The 18564-nt window shown below is 48.0% G+C and overlaps 1 long non-coding RNA gene across 2 annotated transcripts; it reads left to right on the top strand.

The window, feature by feature from the left end:
• Positions 1 to 3799: 3799 nt before the first annotated feature.
• On the top strand, positions 3800 to 17121 carry LOC132014851 (uncharacterized). Of its 2 annotated transcripts, XR_009403472.1 has the most exons (4): positions 3800 to 3970; positions 11789 to 11859; positions 13707 to 13898; positions 16669 to 17121. It is a non-coding gene; the product is annotated as an uncharacterized LOC132014851 (long non-coding RNA). The 2 variants fall into 2 exon arrangements; XR_009403471.1 differs by lacking the exon at positions 13707 to 13898.
• Positions 17122 to 18564: the final 1443 nt, after the last annotated feature.

Genomic DNA, 18564 nt, shown 5'->3' with positions numbered 1-18564 from the left:
TCCACACTGCCCACCTGTGGCTCCTTGAAACCTTTGCTCAATCAAATTCTTTTCCATCCTGGATACCCTAATCCTCCCCCCACCCCCATTCTAGGAAGATAATCCCCTAGTTTGTTCCCAAGATCGGGATTTCCTTTTCATGAATTCAGTTTCTCTTCTTTCGTTTATTTCCCCCACACTCTACAGCTCTTTTCAGCTTTTTTACTTTCATGAAGATTTCCCTCTTCTTTTATCTACTGAATCCTCACACACTTTTATTTTGGACTCATCCCAACAATGCGTTTCTAGAAGCGCTGCTGGTTGAACATTTCTCTTTCTGCATAGCAGCCAGTGGAGGTTCTGGAAGTAAATTATATTCCAAGTCATAGCGGGGCACAGCTGGACTTACTACTGCAGTGTAAACATTTATTAAGCACCAACCCCGTGTTTCGAACTGGCCAGGGGCACTTGGATGGATCAGTCAGCGGAGCATGTGGTTCTGGACCTTGGGATTTTTAGTTCAAGCCCCCACCTGGGGTAGAGCAACTAAACACAAAATCTGAAAAAAAAAAATTAAAAAAACAAAAAACAAAAAAACCCAAAACCCAGAACTACCCAAAAACAAGGTTTCAATTTGGTCAACAGGGAAGCAATGTGTACTAGGCAAAGTTGGCTAGTATGGGACTGTAAAAATGCCCTTTAGATCTCCGGCTGGAAGTGGCAGAGCCCCTGATCTCACGCACTCCCGTCCTGGGGCGGGAATACGGGCTCCGGCGCCTGGTCAGCCTGGCCAACGCCGTCTCTGAGCTCCACTGCAGCCGGAACCTTCCTACCGACTCTGCCCCCTCTGCCAGGTCTCCCAGGCTTCTCCAGACTTCTCCCCTTTCTTCCCTCATAGATATTTCCTTCTATAAACCTCTTGCATGACTACCCTGTCTTGGCATCTACTTTGCAGAGGACGAGGAGTGACACAGGATGGTAAGACATAAACACAGGATTCCTCTGAGACAGAGAGCCCCTTCCTTGCACATTTGTCCTTCCAAGTGAGTGACTCTCCTTTTCTCACAAGTCACTCAAGGTGAGAGAACTTCAATTTATAACCAGCTGCCACACCCTACCTCCACCTAAGGGCCACTCCCCATACCACTCCCTAACCGGCATAGCTCAGGTCCCGCCTGACCTGCAGCCCGACACCTTCCCAACTACCAAACAAGTGTGTGTGCACGCCTGTGCGGGTGTGAGTGTGCACAACCCTCCCTCCAACACATACACTTTCCTCTTTCCTGTGTGTTATTATTCATTTCCAGGAGTCAATGAAGCTTATTCTGAAGACCTTTCTCCTTGTAGTAAGGCTTTCTTACTAAATGAATGACAATTAAAACAGCCTTGCCTGAGAAGAGCATTTCGGTTACTTTCTCAAACTTTTTCTGGTAAACAGTATTTCATCTGAGCTGCGTGGTAACACAGGACTAAGACCATCAGCCCCACTTCACAGAGGAAGAAACTGAGACACAGATGAATCTCTGCAGGTGTCAGTTTCCAAGTCTGTCCAATGAAGACTTGAATCCTATGACCTCTGAGGCCTCTTCTACTATGAAAATGGTATTTTTTTTTTCATAAATCGTCTGAAATTGCAGAGCTAGCGGTTAGTGGTCGATTAGGGATATTATGAGAGAATGCCTTTTGATGCTAGGCGAATTCTCCCACACCATGTTCTCTTTGCGGACAATGGGACCCACTAACATTGATTAGCTGTCCCCACCCGCCGTGCCCATGCTAGTGACGCACAGGCCCACTGAGGAATACCTGCTCACCGTCCATCCTCCTCCTACGGTCTCAGTCTCAAAGTATTTAGGTTTCAGTTCCACACACACTTACCAGGAGCTGACACCACCCCTGCTCTGAGAAGATGCTCCTGTTGATTTAACCTGATCAATATTTTCTGTTCTCCAGGTGACAGTCACTGGTTGGTCTAGGGCTGGGCCCAGGCCCAAAAGGTCCAACAACCAGGGTGAACTGGAGGGTTCTGGGTTGGATGCAGGAACGGATGTGTACTCTCTCCTACCGGATATAAATCAGGAAGCACTGTCTTCATTGCTTCTGGCAGCCTCTCTATGGCCCCAAGGGGAAGGCACAGGATTCTTGTTTGGGCCAAGAGTTTCCAGCAGCTAAATTCTGAGATGTCTATATCCCTAATCACTGAACAGTCAACACAGGCAAAGATTGATGAGGTCGTTGAGACCCAGAGAGTTAGTAGACTTTGCCAGGCTCGCACTGCCTGTTTGGGGAGGTGAGGGTTAGATTTCAACGCTCCACCAATGGACCCAGGGTTCTCCTGGACTCAGCAAGTACAGAATGCACCCCAGTACAAAGATTCTTCAGAAAAAATCAGTTTTATTTACTGAACAGACTAAAGAAGTACACGTGAAAGGAGGAAGGGGAAACTAGAAGGTGCTTCCTTCTCCTCTGCTCTCCTGCCTAAGACAGAAAGACCACGGGCTCCAGCTGAGCTTGCTGGTAACACTGAACAGATAATCCTTCCCTTCCCCCACCCCAAACTTCTGTCAAGCAAAAAGCGTCTGCGACTGCCCCAAAGGAAGAAGGCGTTGCCTGCCAAGTATCTGCCTACCTGAGGTCAGGGTGAGGGCAAGGCAGTGAGGACAAGCTGTGAGCAGCTAGAAAAGCGATGGGCACAAGGCCTTGATTCTCACTCTCCTTGTCAAAGAATAGCCAGAAATAAAGCACACAAGGTAAAGAAACCCAAAACATTTACAAACAGAATAGCTGTTTTCAACTCTCACTTACAGGTGTTGTCTACACAATTTTGGCAGAATCAGACAGGGACTGTCTGGTTAGTCCATTTGATCACAGAAAACATACCATTCACTTACTCATCAAGGACTTAAGTACCTACCCTATGTCCTAGAGACGAGCTCACATCCTAATGGTGAAGGGCAGGTGAAGGGCAACGGGGTGTGACCAGTAAATCAACACGATGATTTCAAACTGCTCCAGCTCTGAAGGAAACACAGTGATACGGTCAGATAGGAGGGGCCACACTTTAGATAGTCAGAAACGCCTCCCTAGAGTGACACCGGAGCTAAGCCACGTGAGTCCGAAGGAAAGCAAATCTAGACAGGTCGGGAAACAACAGCAAGTGCAAAGGCCCCGTGGCAAAAAGTACTTGGCAGAAAGGCGGTCATCCTGCCTGGAGAGCAGTGAGGTTAAGCTGGAGAGGATCCTATAGGGGAGGGCCTTGGGGGACACGGCGGGGGCTTTGTCCGGTGCCAGCGCAGCTGGAAATACCAGTCCGCCACTCGCCACTCTTCTGCGGATGTGAATGAGGCAGGACGGATTCTCCCAATGGACCTCCGGTGTCTGACCCGGCTTGGAGTGTGAGATCTCCCACTCCAATGGCCTTGGGGAACGGGACTTGGTTTCCTCATTTAAATAATCGAGGGTCTGGGGCCGGAAGACCTGCGTGGGGATTAGCTCCAAACCTCGGCGTTGAGTCAGAGGCGACCACTTCCAAATCCAGCACAGATTCTGGAAGCACACGAAATTGGAACTGTGAGCAGAACACTGCACGAGCAACCGGTGTGGGCACCTGGCCCCCCGAGGGTCGGGAAAACCCTCGCCGCCCTGCGCTCTCCCTCCCGGGTCTGGGCGGACCTGCGAGGCCCGGCTCGTCCTCCGTCCCCCAGCGCAGCGCGACCCCGCGGCGGTACCGACAGTCCCCGCCCCCCGCCCCGCAGCGCCGCGCGGTCGCGCCCCCGGGCAGAGCGCGGGCGGGGGCGGGGCCGCGAGCGGAATGGAGCGGCGGGGCGGGGCACGCGACGCGCGCGGAAGCCCCGACCGCTGGACCCCGGGGCGAAAGCCGGGGAAGGCGCTCGGCCTCCGACGCGCGGAGGAGGGAGCCGCGCAGGGACGCCGCGAGGTGGCAAAGGGCAGGAGGCGAGCGAGCGGGCAGCGCCGGGCGCGGGGCCCCGGGGTAGGCGGAGCCGCGGCGGGCGCGTGGCGGGGCTCGGCTCCCGGGCGACGCAGGGGAGGCACGGAATGCTGGGCGGGGAGAAGACACGAGGGACACGAGCCGGACTTGGACGACGGAGCGCGGCCACGGGGGACCCCGGACGGCCGTCGCGCCGAGCGGCCGGCCCAGGCTGGCTCCTCAGGAGGGGCCGCGGGAAGGGGGTGGGGCGCCGGGCGGGAGGCCAATGGGAGCGCGAGCCAGGACGGGGCGGGGCGTCGGCCGGCTGGAGGCCAATGTTGGGGAAGGGGGGCGCGTAGAGCCGGGGGCGGGGCGCCGGGCGGTTTGAGGCCAATGGGGGAGGTAGAGAAGAGGGGGGCGGGGTGCCAGGCTGCTCAAGGCCAATTGGAATGAGGTAGGAGTGGGGCGGGGCGCCGGGCGCCGCGAGGCCAATGGGAACATGAGCTGGGGCGGGGGCGGTGCGCCAGGGGGCGACAGGGCCAATGAGAGGCTGAGCCGGGGCCGCGGGCCGCCGTCCCGGCCGGCGCCTGGGGAGACGGACCCGGAAGGCGGTGGGGGCGGGGAGCCGAGCTGACAACCTGTCAAATCCACTTTGGGGCGAACTAGGTCACGCGCCTCCGAGAGTCAGGGCGCCCCCGCCCTGCGAGGCCCGGCGGGTGGTCCGCGGGCCCGGCCGGGCTGCTTCCTCTTCCTGCTGGCGTGGGGGCGGGGCGGGCGCCGGGACACCTGCCTCCCGGGCCCTGCGGCGGCCGCTCGCGCTCCCCCTGCTCGCCGGGGCTCCTCCGCCCGGGCCCTGCTTCAGACGGCCGGGCCCACCGCGGCTCCGCTGTTGGGAACAGGGTCCGCCCGAACGGCCCTCCCGAGTTGAGGACGCCGCACGCCGCTGCTCGCTGGCTGGGGACGGTGGCGCGGTGCGCGCGGTCCCCACGGGCCCGCGTTTGCGGAAGCCGGCGGCCGGCGCACTACTTGGCGCGGAAGGAGCCGCGGGCGGAGGGATCCCGCGCGCCGGCGGGGGGTGGGGGCGTCGTGGGGCGCGTCGTGGGGCGGGGGGGCGGCCCGAGCCCGGCCCCGCGGCGAGGTGCGCGCCGCACACCCGCGCCGCCCGCGCCGCCCCCGCCGCCCCGCGGCCCCCGGGTCACCTGCTCCCGCCGGGGAGACAGTCGGCGGCCGGCGGGCCGGGGGCGGCGCTTTGTGTGTCTGGTGCGGCGGGTGGAAGGGGAGGGCTCCCGGGTCGGTCCGGCCCTCGGCGGCCTGAGCTCCGACGCGGAGTTCCCAGTGGTTCCGGGCGAACGAAAGAAAGAAAAGCCTCCGTTAGCCGTGAGCACTGCTCAGGTCCCGGGGACCGTGAATGCGCTCCGGCGTCGCCCGTGGGGGTTTCGGCCTGCGCCAGTGCGCGGACCGCACGTCCGTCCTCTTCAATATGGAGCCCTAATAGGGCTGTAGCCGCCGCTTGCAGGGCCGCTTGCAGGGCCGCTTGCAGGGCCGCTTGCAGGGCCGCTTGCAGGGCTTCAAGATGGATGTTGGTGCAGCGTCGCATCAGCGGTGCTCACGTTAACGGAGCCAGTCTCTGCCCCGTCACTGCTCAGTGCACATTTGCGTAGAACTTTTCCATGGAATGGGTAGTAAAGACAACGCGTTGTTTAATTTTTACTACTTGGCCATTCAAATTATGTTAATTTCCCCCAGAACTAGGTGATGCATTGTTTTAAATAACAATGACCAACTCCTCCTCTACCGCCAGATTGTAGGGAACCCAAGGGTAAAATGTAGATTAAAAACGTTAAAATTTGAACGCAGAATTTAAATCATTGACATAGTAATTATTTGAAATGCTTCTTTGTAATACTGTAGTGAACTGGAACAAATAAAAACACTTCGTTTTCATTCAAATATTTCTTTAAGCAAATACAGTATTTCTTAAATATATGCAAGCATTCTGCTTAAACGTTTGCATGTGTCTATATGGGAAGCATTGTGCTCAAACATTTTTATTACTTTACCCAATGCGTATTTCATCAGTGAAATGATTGTATTTCCCTTTAAAGTCTAGCTTTTAATTAAATGCGGTTTAACTACCGCTTTGAGAAGAAAGCAATATACTATATCTGTGTATAGAGTATGCAGATACCACTTTTTTACATTTAGGAGAAACATGGTCATGAAGAAAAAACTGGATAAAGTAAAATGTTCTTTAAATTCAACATAAACAAGAGCTTACTCGTTAATTAGCCGTAGGATTGTAATACTGAACTACCGTATTACTCTGTAACACAGTATTACCAATAAAAGTGGGGATAGATGTCTAACCTTTTTATGTAAATTAAAATCGAACAAAGCAACAAAAGACCTTTTATATGTTTTGTTGTAGCGAATTCTTTACTGCCAGCTAATTTTCCAAATTGAGTAGTTCTCTGTTTTGACCAGTTGGCAATCCAGCACTGTGAGCAGCTCTTAGCCCTCACTGGGGAGGTTAAAAAAAAAAGTATCTTTTCCTACTGCAAAAAGTTTTGTTATCAATTTCCCCTGAAAGATGTTTTCTTTTTGTTATTCTTCTAATGCTAATTAATACTCACTAAAAAGACAATAAAACCACAAGTGCTTTCCTTTAACAAATAGATGATGAGATTGTAAGTAACAAAGTCAACACTCAATTTAGGATTGAGTTGCATATCTTCACTCAAAAATTGCATGCTGGAATTTAGCCATTATATATATTACATTAATAAGTAAAAATGGAGATTTTAAAATTTAAACAGTGCAATACAAAAAGTATCTTGCTACTTTGGAGTCTGTTTTCATTCTTTTAACAAAGGGTTTAAAACTGTTTCTTAAAATGAGTGAGATGATGTTTCATGTCTTTTTTTTAAACTTCTGATTTCATAAAAAAGCTAGCTCCTTCTATTTCTCTCTTCAAATATGAAAATCAGAAACATTCTGCATTAATTATTTCTTTTGTTGTATCCCTTGCTAGCAAATTCTTTTGGAATAGATTTGGGAAATTAATTAGCTTTATAAATGGAGTTACTGTTTTGCCTAAACACTTCATGTATAATTCCTTACGGGAGGATTCTTCTAATTCTCTACCAGAATGTCTTGGCACAATTTAATTTCTCAGATGGTATTGCACTTCCGGGACTAGAAGAAAAGAGCAGGCAACCTCTCTACTTCTTGTGGGGAGGAGGGAGGGTGGCTTTACCCGAGGATAAAGACATCCTCATGGCAGCTCAGCCGGGGCTGCGTAATTGGAAATTCAGTTTGGACCAAAAGGGGTAAAAGAGTCTATGAATGGGAAATAAATACGCCTTGAGTTAAAAGTTGCAAACCAGTGGTCTGCAGATGTGTTTGTTGGCCTCTCACAATGTTTAGAGGTTTTTAAAAATTACTTTCCAAGATTTCAAAAATGGGACAGTTTGGATAAAAATACAGAATGGTAGCTTCTCTTGAAAAGGAGCAGACATGGCTTATTTCTTGCCTGGTTACGTGCTGCTGTAGCCGACCAGCTGCTGCCCCCTTTAGACACGGCACACACTCTGTACACCAGTCTCAATGCAATCATTCATCTTCAGCCAGCTGGCCACGAAAGGAATCTGTGTTTGGGCATACCTGCTCCAGGTTCTATAAAATTGTGAAAGACTTCATCACAGAGAGAAGGTAGGCTTAGGAAAAAGAGATGATCCTGTTTCTAAGTAAATACAATGAGCTCAGAATTGGAAAGTTATTGTAATTATAGATGGCAACTGGATGTATCCCATTATTTCTTTTATCAGTCCCTTGGCATAAGAAAAGGTGAAGTTGTATCAAAGAGGGAAAAAATGTTTTAAAAAAGGAAAAAAAATGTTTTTATGCTGTACTTTCCACTTGGAAAGGCACTGCCTTGATTCAAAGGAGTATCACTGGAAATCCTGGCTAATGGAACCCAGGAATAGTAGTCAACTGTGCAATGTTGTGCAAGAAGGGATTCCCTGAAAGGCTACAAGATAATAGCGATGACAGTGATGATGACAATGTCTTGACATTATTGAGCAGCAACTGTGTGTTGGACATTGTTCCAAGTGCTATCTGAACTATGTCTCGTTGTTATATCTTACTTACGAACTCACTTCTACCCCACTTTTCTTCTGGTAGCTACCCTGAACTTTCTAAAATTCAGGCATGAGGTGAGTGCTGTAATTTGCTGTATCTTAAGATGGCACTGACCTTTGGCCTTACTGGTTCTGAGTGTCTGGATTTTTCTCTGTGGCCTTTCCCTAAATGTACCCCAAGCTTGTCCTCTCTCAGGCCTCTTCCTGTCACAGTCTGTTTGTCTTTTCCTGCTGGCATCACCCTTCTCACCTCAGCAAGAAATACTCTTGGGCAGAGAATAGAGAGAATCAGCCAAGACAGGCAACAAATGAGGCAGGAAGAAAAAGAAGAAAGAGAGAGGAGTAAGATGGATAGCAAGCACTAAGGACAGGGAAATGGAGATGGACACAAAGACAGCCACCTCCTGTCCTCCCGTTCTCTCCTCCCCATCAGCTGTATCCTCAAACTCAACAACAAAGCCCAGTGAGAACAGATGCACACTAGAAATTTCCAAGTTTGTGTCCAGATGGATTATGATTGTTTAAGTTTAATGATTGTTGGGAGTGTGAAGTAGACCAGCTCTGCGGTTACATGCAGGTGGAGTCCAGATACATCTACAAGGGAAGTTTCAATAAAACGTGTACCTTCGTATGATAGAATATTTATGAGCTTTTTATTTTTTTAAGATTTTATTTATTTATCAGAGAGAGAGAGAGACAGTAAGAGAGGGAACACAAGCAGGTGGAGTGGGAAAGGGAGAAGCAGGCTCCCCGCTGAGCAGGGAGCCCGATGTGTGGCTCGATCTCAGAACTCTGAGATCATGACCTGAGTTGAAGGCAGATAGATGCTTAAGTGACTGAGCCACCCAGGCATCCTTAAGAGGTGTGTGTGTGTGTGTGTGTGTGTGTGTGTGTTAATATTTATTTATTTATTAGCATGAGTGCATTTGCATACACATATGTGTGGGAGCAGGGCAGAGGGAGAGGGAGAGAATCTCTAGCAGACCCCCCACTGAGTGCAGAGCCTGCTGAGGGGCTTCATCTCCCATTCCCGAGATCAAAACCTCGGCCGAAACCAAGAGTCAGATGCCTCAACTGAGCTACCCAGGACCTCCTATGAGAGTTTTAATAAGATGGTTCAAGGGATGCTTGGGTGGCTCGGTCAGTTAAGCATCTGCCTTCAACTCAGGTCATGATCTCAGGGTCTTGGGATCCAGCCCCATATCAGGCTCCCTGCTCGGGGAGCCTCCACTGCTCCCTCTGCTTGTGGCTTCTTGGTCAAATAAATAAAATCTTTAAAAAAACAAAAACAAAAAACACACAAGGGGCACCTGGGTGGCTCAGATGGTTAAGCATCTGCCTTCCACTCAGGTCATCATCCCAGGGTTCTAGGATCAAGTCCCGCATTAGGCTCCCTGCTCAGTGGGGAGTCTGCTTTTCCCTCTCCCTCTGCTGCTTCCCCTGCTTGTATTCTCCCATTATTTCTGGTGAATAAAAAATTAAACCTTTAAAAAAAGTAAAAAAAAAAAAAAAGATGGCTCAATATCATATTAGATGAAGAAAAAGCAATGTATATTTATATATATATACATATTTAGGAGTTAAAATATTGCTTTAGTTTTTAATTGGTTAAAATATTATATGAATTTATTTAAAAGGCTAGAAGAAAATATGGCAAAAATCGTGGTGGTTCTGGATTTCCAAAAATGCTCTAGTGATCGTAAAGTACTTATCTAATCAAAATAAGATAAAATAATTATGGACCAGGGGGAAAAACTAAAAATCAAGCTGAGGATGTACATACTGAGTTTTAGTTCTATGAAAGAAATGAAAAATTATACTATAGCTACAGATGTTACCATCTCCAGATTTCGAATATGTTTTTCAACTATCTCAAGGGGACTTGGAGCAAGAAAGGACAGATGGCTGAGTGGAGCCAACTTCCAGTGCTAGAAAAGTAACACAGAGTACTGTTGTGCTGATGCCACACCTGTGGTAGCCACTTTGAGCAAAGAAGAATGGCACACACGGTTTCCCCTCCTGCTGCACGTAGAATATAGCAGTCCTCTCTGTGCAGGAAGGAAAAGTATACACTCCAGAGCATCTAAGAAGGTATATCAGTTTCCTAGAGCTGCCAAAACAAAGTGCCACAGATGGAGGCTTAAACAGCCACAGTTTATTTTCTCAAGGTTCCAGTGGCTGAAAGTCTGGGATCAAGGTATGTATGGAGTTGGCTTCTTCTGGAGCCTCTCTCCTTAGCTTGTGATGGTTGCCTTTTTGCTGTGTTCTCACATGGATTCTCCTCTGTCTGTGTCCTGATCTTTTCTTTTCTTTTTTTTTTTTTTTTAAGATTTTTTTTTATTTATTTGACAGAGAGAGATCACAAGTAGGCAGAGAGGCAGGAAGAGAGAGAGAGACGAGGAAGCAGGGTCCCTGCTGAGCAGAGAGCCCGATGTGGGGCTCGATCCCAGGACCCTGAGATCATGACCTGAGCTGAAGGCAGAGGCTTAACCCACTGAACCACCCAGGTGCCCCGTCCTGATCTTTTCTTATGAGGATACCAATCCTATTGGATTAAGATTGACCCTAATGACCTCATTTTTTTTTAAAGATTTTATTCATTTATTTGACAGACAGAGATCACAAGTAGGCAGAGAGGCAGGCAGAGAGAGGAGGAAGCAGGCTCCCTGCTGAGCAGAGAGCCCGATGTGGGGCTTGATCCCAGGACTCTGGGATCATGACCTGAGCCGAAGGCAGAGGCTTTAACCCACTGCGCCACCCAGGCACCCCCCTAAAGGCCTCATTTTAACTTAATTACTTCTTTAAAGACCTTAAATCCAAACATAGTCACATTCTGAGGCTCTGAGTGTTGGGACTTCAGCATGAATTTTGGGGATGCAGCCCATAACAGGGTGAGGAACTGGCTGGAGAAGGTGGTTTTTTGAGTGTAATAATACTGATCAAGGGCATCTGGATGGCACAGTCGGTTAAGTGTTGTACTGCTGGATTTGGCTCTGGTCATGATCTTAGGGTCATGAGATCGAGCCCCACATCAGCCTCCACACCCAGCATGACTCTGCTTGAGATTCTCTCTCCCTTTCCCTCTGTCTTTCCCCCCACCCTGTGCATTTGCTCTCTCTAAAATAAATAAATCTTAAAAAAAAAAAAAAAGAATGTTGATCAAGATACTTGGGATGGACATTCAGTTGCTGGGTTACTTGTGAGAGATGTACTGTGACTGGACAGGCAGACAGCTTTCAAAAGGGTACAGTAGAACTGGTAAAAGTGTAGTTAGCTATGTTTCCAGAAACTTTTGGCCATTTGGCTCTATTTACATTTTGCCTGATTGAAGAAAACCATCTTAAGGCTTACCTCTAGATTGGGACTTTTTCTAGCAGTGTCATGAAAATTTATGTAAAGATTATTAGAACTGAAGAAGATTAAGAGAATAGAAGATCTGTTAAATAGCCTAAATGAGCTTTTTGTGACTCTCCTTTTATTTAGATACATGAATTCCATCATGCTGGCCTGGGGAGATCTATTAGAAAGTAAATTTATATCAGCAGCCAACAACTGCATTTCAAGAACCAATGTCTGAATGCCCAAATGTAAAGAATGATATGGGTCCTCAGGCATTTCTTTCCTTGCCTCTATGGGAAAATGGAGTAGTCGTTGGAAGGTGATCTAAAAAATGAGGACAAGTATAGCGATAGCAAACAACGACAACACAAATCTCAATCTGCCTTGGCTTTCTCTACAGTCGGAGAATTCTGAACTTGAGCCAGAGAACTCTATTTCGTTCTGCAGCAGGCTCCCGTCCCTTTGGAAAAGGTGAGGGTACATATGATGAATAAATAATATCATCATATTTTGCTTCAGTAGAAAAAAACCTGCGTGTGCAAGCAACAATCTCTTCCTTGTTTCAATATTAAATTGCTTAGTTGGACTAAAGCAAACCCTTAAAAACAAGAAAACTGCTTGGCATCCATATCGGTTAGTATAAACACAAAGGAAATCAATCAACATGAACGAATGACATTGAGTCAACTTTGACTTTCTTTCCCACTGTACTTCTTTTTACTTAGGCTTCCTGGGAATTAAATTTTGGGAATCCCGGAGGCTCAGAAAGCTCAAAGGAGTCAATGGACTGAGTTATGTGCCCCTTGCCCCCAGATTCGTAGGTTGAAGCCCTAAGTGCCAACGAGACCGTGTCTGCAGCTGGAGCCTTTGGGACGTGACCAAAGCTGAACAAGGTCATAAAGAGGAGCCCATTGGGTGACCTACCCACCAGACATTTCCTCACAGCTGTGGAGTCTGGGGAGTCTGGGATCAGGTGCTGACTGACCAGGCATTAGGTGACAGCTGACTTCCTGGCTTTCAGAAGGCCGCCATCTTGCTTGTCCCATCATGTCAGGGGAGAGCAAGCTTTCTGGTGTCTCTTACAAAGGACACTAATTCTACAAGATCTACTTTTCCTAACATAAGTATACAAATCCTCAAAGTGAGAGAGAAGTAAATTAAGGAAGATTGAGCTTTCTGAGCCTCAGGGATTCCCAAAATTTAATTGAGCTCTTAGTTCTTAGTACGTCAGCCCGCCAAAAGGCTCCTCCCCACCCTTGGAGGGGAAGGTGGGGGCAAGTAGAGCTCCTTCTCCCTAGCCAAAGATGGCGCCCTCCCTTCAGAACCTGCTCTCTTCAGAAACTGCCCTACCAGAAAAATAATAAAGGTGTTTGCCCATGAAGAAATCACTTTGGAAGAGTGATGACAGCCGAGTCTGGCCACAGTCTCCAACACAGCAATGGGAAAGTTAGCCAGGAGGAACCAAGTGGAGGCTTGTTCAACTAGGGCTGGTAAGCTGACTCAAAGCCCACAGACCACTCACAGGCCGGTGTCTTCTCAAATACAAGCGAATTCTGATCTGCAAGGTCAAACCCAATAACCTGTTGAGTTTCTTTTTCCTATTTTTTTCTGAGAGGTTAATTCATTCCCGGTGCCCTAGCCTTTCCTGGTCAATGTACCTAGCAATCTCTGTCGTCAACCCCACCACATCTTCAGAAAAGTGTGTGTGTGTGTGTGTGTGTGTGTGTGTGTGTGTGTTTTGAGGGATGGTGTAATGTTTTGGTAAAGCCAATCCAGGACAGATGCCAAAGAGGTCCAAGTTGGGAGTTTAATTATGTAAGTGTATAACTGGCCACTTCCTATATTCTACTTTTCCTAACATAAGTATACAAATCCTCAAAGTGAGAGAGAAGTAAATTAAGGAAGATTGGAGGGAAGTAGGGAGGAAGTTCAAGTGTTAAACATTAAAATGCCTACTTTCTTTTTAAAAAGACTTTCAATTTATTTATTTGAGAGAGAGTCAGAGAAAGAGAGAGAGAGCATAGAGGGGGAGGGAGAAACAGGCTCCCCCCGAGCAGGGATCCTGACTCAAGACTCGATCCCAGGACCCCGAGATCATGACCTGAGCCGGAGACGGACCCTTAGCCACCCAGGCGCTCCAAAATGGCCTTTCTTGAGTCCCTACTTGCAGATACTCTCAGGTGTCTCTGTCTGTGTTTCATAACAGTTTTATAAATTACCATTTGCTAAATACCCACCCTGTTTTCAAACACGACTCAGAGCAGCGATTTTCTTCTCCTTCTTCTTTTTTTTTAAGATTTTATTTATTTATTGGACAGACAGATACCACAAGTAGGCAGAGAGGCAGGCAGAGAGAGGGGGGAAGCAGACTCCTAACCGAGCAGAGAGCCCGATGCGGGGCTCGATCCCAGGACCCCGGGACCATGACCCGAGCCGAAGGCAGAGGCTTTAACCCACTGAGCCACCCAGGCGCCCCTGGAGCAGCTATTTTCAACTGTCACCTCTACATGGTGAGTTCTTCGATCTACATTTCTCAGTTAACCTCGACCACTCCTCGTCTGTATTTCCGTTACTTACTGGGCATGTCCATCTGGAAGTTCCACCTTCCAGGCTCCCTGGACTCACTGGGCCCAGAAGACTTTATGCTTCCTTGCAAACTCATTTCTCCTGTGCTCCCTGTTTCTCTTCATGCTTGGACATTGGACACTCTGGTTACCTCGGCTCTCGGTAGGTCCGTCTCAGCTCAGCTGCATGCAGGTATGGCATGGGGCAGGAGCGGAGTCTTACATAAGCATGCATGGGCCTCACTTGGAATCTTGAGGGTGAGAGCCAGCCTTCCCCAGTTTAAAAGCTCCTTAGGTGATTCAGTCTTGCAGCCAAGCTTGAGAACCACTTCTCCAGGCCTTGGGGCATCTCGGACTCTTCCGGATGCAAGCTGGCAGTCACAGGGCTGGTCTCTGACTTACCCCTAAAATGTCTCGGGGACCCGTCGCCTGCTTTCTGACCCTGTGTTCTCCCCTTGGCTTAAACATCATTAACGCACCTCTTGGCCTCTCATTTTCTCCCTTTCTACTCATGCCAGACAGATTCTCCCTCTTGCCTGGTTCTGAACATATGAACCCTCATTTCAAAACCCTCCCAGCGGCCATGTGCCTCGGTCCTGGTTATGCAGACCCATGGCCAGGTGCTAGCTCTCTCCGCCGGGTTTATACCCACCACCCCCCATAAGAAACGTTAGGACAGCCCGGACAAACTTGCTTGCCCTTCCTCCTATCTGCCGCCACACTTCCTGCCTCTGGGCCTTTGCACACATAGTCTCTGCTCCCTTTCTTCTGTACTGCACATGTCTGCCTCCCAGGCTTTCACGAAGGGCCGCCCCTCATCTTTCCAGCTGGGAGCAGTGTCCTTCTCCTCGGAACTGTGTTCAGACTTCTATGTTCTCTGTCAGAGAACCACTGCAGGGAAAACAGTTTACAAATTAACGGATTCTTGTTCTGCATTTCCTTTAGTAGTCAAAACTAGTTACTTGCTTTACGAGGACAGGGGTGCTCAAGATTGAGTAACGCTAAGGATCACCTGGGGAACTCATTTAAAATGCATATTCCTGGCTAATTTCCAGAGAGTCTCAAAATGCAAGAACGAATGCTCTAGCAGAAGCTCCCCACCCTGCAAGGTTTTCCAGATGGTGCTCCTGTGACCGTACTCGGAGAAATGCTCAGATGGGAGGTTCTTTCTAATTTCATGTCGGTTGGATCCCTGACCTTACTGACATGTTGAAATTCTGTAATATAGATCCAAGGGCAGCCTGCACAGTAGCATATTGTTAATATTGTTAATAGTTCACATAACTCTAAGGATGGGCAGACTGGGTAAGTGAGTGAAGTGGCCTCAGTACTGGGGGGTCTCAGGAAGTGGCGGGAGCCACGACGGAGCCGGGAGGGTCCCAGCTCTTTACCTCTGGGTCCTTGTTTCCACTTCAGAACGGGAAACGAGTAATGCCTGATCTTTCCGTTTTCTCGGAAAGCTGGAGATCCAGATGCTCATGTGGTATTTCCAGATTATGTTTTTAAAAATGCTGTAAGTTTTGATACAATACCTTGAGCCTTTGCAACCCTGACTTCAATCAACAATTTAATCATAACCGAAGTATAAATAGAAGTAAATACTTTGCGCTGGTTTGTTTTGCTGTAAGGGTGACATGCGATATTTTCTCATCTGTCAATTGACAAGTGCAATCTGTAGAACACAGACAAGGACATTTGAGGATTTCATAAATCATTAATTGTTCTAGAGATGGGTCTACCCTCTCACTTTACAGAGGCAAGAACTGAGATCCAGAGAAGTTAAGGGAGTTATATGACATCTAGTAAACTGACTTAATTTTACTTTTCTGATCTGTAAAATATGAAATGTATGTAAATATACCTACATGGTCATGGGCTGAATGTTTGTGCCCCCTGCGCCCCACAAATTCACATGTTGAAATCCTTCCCTCCAATGTGGGCGTGCTGGGAGGTGGGGCCCAGGGAGGTGATCAGATCATGAGCCTAGAGACTTCACGAAGGGGATCAGAGCCTTTACTGAGGGGAGCCCAGAGAGCCCCATCTTTCTGTCACACTTTCTGTGTTTCTACACAACTGGAAGACTGCGGACACAACCTGGAGGAGACCCTCACAAGAACTCCCCAATGCTGGCGCCAGATCTCAGACTTCACCTTCCAGAACCGTCTAAGCGGCCAGGGGTAGGGCACCTTTTCATGGCAGCAGGGATGGATGACACACAGTGACTGGGCTCTTGCTGCGTGGGAGACTCTGGGCACCACTGAATTTTAGCTCCTGTTGTTCCTGAGTTCAAGATCAGCCTCATACAAGCCTCGCTTCAGACTCTCCCCATTGGTTGTCTCTGCCTCAGCCTTCATGCAATGAGATGATTTTTATGAAGACATGGTTTTTTGTTTTTTGTTTTTTTTTAAATTAGCGAGTTTCAACTAGTTTGTAGAGTAATTTGGTCAAGTACTTGAGCCTTGCTGAAGTAGTTTCCTTATTGCCTAAAAAAAGTTGCCCTAGGGGCGCCCGGGTGGCTCAGTCAGTTAAGTGTCTGCCTTTGGCTCAGGTCATGATCTCGGTCCTGGGATCGAGCCCTGTGTCGGGCTCCCTGCTCGGTGGGGTCTGCTTCTCCCTCTGCCTGCCACTCCCCTTGCTTGTGTTCTCTCTCTCTGACAAATAAGTTCTTTTTTTTTTTTTTTTTCCATTTTAAAGATTTTACTTATTTATTTGACAGAGAAACACAACAAGAGGGGAAACACATGCAAGGGAGAGAGGGGGAAGCCGGCTCTCCGCGGAGCAGGGGCCCGACGCAGGGCTCCATCCCAGGACCCTGGGACCATGACCTGAGCTGAAGGCAGCTTCACTGACTGAGCCATCCAGGCGCCCTTCTGCCAAATAAATTCTTTTTTAAAAAAAAAGTCCTTTTTGATGTTTAAGATCCTGTTTAGTTCTATAATTCTATTATTTTTATGATTCAATTCGTAGACTTTAAAAATAAATGTTTAAGCCGTGAATCACAGTTTTTATGTGTCTGAATAAGCCTTACCTACCAATTTAGAGATTGGAAAAAATATGTATACATTTGTTCATAGTTTTAATACTCAGGGAGAATAATTAGTTTCTCTATTAAAGACCAACAACTGTATTCTAAATTATAAATTTAACGTTTCATTGTGCTTTATTATTGGAGATATTTAGCTTCTACTTTTATGCCTGCTGGAACAGTTAGCTCTGTGAGTAAATCTTTTCATTCCCTACCATAGCTGCCTTTATTATTTATTTTTTAGGCGTTTTTAAAGGTTTATTTATTTGAGGGGGTGGGCAGAGGGGCAGAGGGGTAGAGGGAGAGAATCTCAAGCAGACTCCCCACTGAGTACAGAACCCGACTTGGGGCTCGATTCCAGGGCCCTGACGTCACGACCTGAACTCAAACCAAGAGTCAGATGCTTAACTGAGCCAACCAGGCATCCTATGGCTGCCTTTATTAAGATGTGCCGCCCTCCAGGCCAGCGGTTCTCAGTGTGTGGTCGGTCTGAGGAGACCTGGAACCCTAGAGACCCTTTCCAGCTACGGATATGCATGAAACCAGATTGTCTTCATAAACTCAACCCAAAACACCATTCGGCAGTAGATTGAATGCAGATATGAGAATGCAGCTGTCTTCTATTAAGCCAGATAGCAAAGAGATGTACAAAACCCTAAAATAATACCATTCTCCTCAAACTTTGTTTCAGAAATGTATTTTTCATAAAGCTGTGTTATGTAAATTAACATACAATAGGTTCGTTATTATTTTTTTATACAAAGATTTTATTTATTCACTTATTTGCCAGAAAGAGAGAAAGAGAGCACAAGCAGGGGGAGTAGCAGACAGAGGGAGAAGCAGGCTCCCTGCTGAGCCATGATCCCAGTGTGGGACTCCATCCCTGGACCCTGGGATCATGACCCCAGCTGAAGGCAGAGGCTTAACCAACTGAGCCACCCAGGTGTCCCCGTTATTATTCTTTTACAATGAATTGAGAAGCAAATGTTTTCAAGTTGTCATAACGTTAATTTCTAATACGGTAAGTGTTGAGAGATGTAACTTGCGTCATCAGACATGCCCGGTGCTCTTAGTATTTTCAAGAGCGCAAAAGTGTCCTGAAACCAAAAAATCTTGAAAACCTTGCTGGGAACTTTTTGCTCCAGTGGAAACATAAGCTACTTGGCCGGTGTTTTTCATATAGGACGGAAAGAAATCAAAATCGTAAAGTGGAGTTTCGCTCTGGCCCGAGCTTCATCCCAGTGTCGTTAGTTCCGAGCTGATCCAGGCCGGGTATTCTCAGCTTGGAGGACAAGTCAGAATCAGCCGGGGGGCTCCTTCCAGGATTGAGCTCCCCACTCACTAGATTTGGGTCCCGCTGCAACCGTGGATGCAGAGCCCACGCTGTGAGCCCCACGGATCTGGGTCTCCGCTTCCAGGACCCGCCCCCCACCTGGTCTGCCAACTCCATTAAGTAAACGAACTTTTGTCTGAAACGTTAGTCAGAAACACACACGGAGCGGACGGACGTTTTAGGAAGCATCTAAATCGGGGCGCCTGGGTGGCTCAGTGGGTTAAGCGACTGCCTTTGGCTCAGGTCATGATCCT

The sequence above is a fragment of the Mustela nigripes genome, chromosome 4 (genome assembly GCF_022355385.1).
Source record: "Mustela nigripes isolate SB6536 chromosome 4, MUSNIG.SB6536, whole genome shotgun sequence".
NCBI lineage: Eukaryota > Metazoa > Chordata > Mammalia > Carnivora > Mustelidae > Mustela > Mustela nigripes.
The sequence above is the reverse complement of the archived record's forward strand: the minus strand, read 5'-3'. Positions and strand labels throughout refer to the sequence as shown.